Source organism: Propithecus coquereli, unplaced genomic scaffold, assembly GCF_000956105.1.
Source record: "Propithecus coquereli isolate 6110/MARCELLA unplaced genomic scaffold, Pcoq_1.0 Scaffold304, whole genome shotgun sequence".
NCBI lineage: Eukaryota > Metazoa > Chordata > Mammalia > Primates > Indriidae > Propithecus > Propithecus coquereli.
Window position 1 is genome coordinate 2605355 of NW_012148664.1, and position 2077 is coordinate 2607431.

The 2077-nt window shown below is 39.6% G+C and overlaps 1 protein-coding gene across 1 annotated transcript in view; it reads left to right on the forward strand.

Annotated features, from left to right (window-relative positions):
- Nucleotides 1-2077, forward strand: part of DCTN6 (dynactin 6) — an 11704-nt gene that overhangs the window by 2346 nt on the left and 7281 nt on the right. The window lies entirely within an intron of this gene.

Here is a 2077-nt window from a genome sequence, read left to right on the forward strand (position 1 = left end):
CCATGCTTTATTTTTCATTTTAGGGCTTTTATTGTTGTTTTTGCTTAGTTACCAGAATAATTGATTTAAGTCTTTTTCCATTGTGCTGTGGAAATGGAGATTTGAGCACTCAATAAACTCTGTTTTCTGGGTTAATAACAATAAACTCAAATGTAGTTTAATTGATAGGTTTTTCAGGATGTTTTGTGTAACTTTCCATCCTCTAGACATTTATACTTTTATAAATTATTCCATTCTGAAATATTTCGGGAAGAAAGTAATGTTTTCCTTTGCTATGCTTCAGGTTAGTGGAACTTTAAGCCTGATCTGTTTTCCTGGAAAATAAGGTATTTGGTTTATCAGAGAAACTAGCCAGAAGCTTGGAAGTATAGTCCTTAACCAGAAACCCTAGACTTGAAGCTCTGCTGGAACCTGACCTACTCGTTAGAGGCTACTCAGAAACAGACTTTGGGAAAAGTAACAGCTCTCTTGTTAATTATAACTTGTAATTAAGGTTTTGTAAATAAGGTTTCATAGCATCAAGCCTGTTTTAAATCAAGTTGCCTTGAATCATAGGACATGCATTATTTCCCGTAAATCTTTGAGGACTGAAGAACATTTCAGAACTGTACCTTGAAGAACAGTCCTGTAGTCCGTTATAAGGGTGAAAGGCAGCCTTCTGGCGTTAGGACAGGATGTAGTCGGCACTTTATAAGGTGAAAGTAGAACTTGGCACGATGGAAAAGCTCTGTGCTGGAAGCACTTTGTCTTGCTTATTCATTCTCCCTCATAGAGTTTTAATACAGATCCAAAGCTTCCCTTTGATTGCAGCAACCTTTTTCAGTGAGGCAGAATAGTGGCTTTGACTTGAGAAATCATCGCATGTCAAGCACTCTCCCAGGTCCTTCAGCTTACAGGTAAAGGGAATTGTTTACTTTTCGAAAGAGCGAGCTTATAGCTTTTTGAATTATTTATGGACACATGGAAAGGTACACAAAGATTGCTTTCTGTGGCAAAGATCGACAGGAAAAGTGTCCTTTACCAAATGAGGGAAATGGAAATTTGATGCAAGGAATGTCTTTCTGGCTATGTTGCATCAAGCCCAGCCAAACATTTAGAAAAATAATTCATCAGCCAGTAAGGCAGCTCCAACTCTAGACACATTTATCCAAACAAGGAGATAAGCCAAATAGGGTTTCAGCACATTTGGTAAGAAAATACACAAACTGCCCTGCCAGAAACAGTTCCAAGGCTCACAACAGGGCTTTTAAAATTGTTTTTTCCATGGTGACAGATTTTTATTTTTAAAGCACTTTAACCTCAAGACCCATAAACTTGGTTTGAATTCAGACCCCATCTAGGTAAAAGTGCTCATGGCATGCAGAAAAGCGTGGAGCACGTCGTGGCCACCTTTCAGTGCGCTGTCTCTAATGCTGCCTGAATTGGGGCTTTCTGCTGCCCAGCCTCCAGCAGCAGAGCGTGCAGAGATGAAGCCGGGTTATCCGGTTATCCAGGTTATTGGCTGAAGTCACAACATTCCTTTAAGAAGTTCACCAAGCCAAAACATTAGCAGCCACATATCCTGAAGTACACATGTGCAAACCTCTCTAGTCTATCCCAAAAAAGACCTGCAACAGGTCGAGGGAACTGTTCAGTGTATTACTGCCTGTGACATTTGCTGTCAACTATCAACTCAAAGTTGATAGTTTCTCAAACTCTTATTTCAGCCCCAAAACACCAGGACCTGGTGTTTGTCACTGCTGCCAGCAGGTGGAGATGGTATCTAAATCACAGGTCTCACCTGAGTGCTGCTGTGTTTTTCCTACCCAGCAAGGCCCTCAAAATTTCCAACCAGTTTTCTAGTTACTTATTAAAAAACTTATTAGTAATGATTTCAAAAATAATGTTTAAAAAGATAAAACACCTGATTAAAATAGCTCATGCATTATTTTTAAATATTATGTAAGACATCTTATGGGACTTGGAGTTATTTTAATTTTTAAAAATTTGGCCATGTGCAGTGACTTATGCCTGTTATCCCATCACTTTGGGAGGCTGAGGTGGGAGGATCGCTTGAGGGCCAGGAGTTGGAGACCAG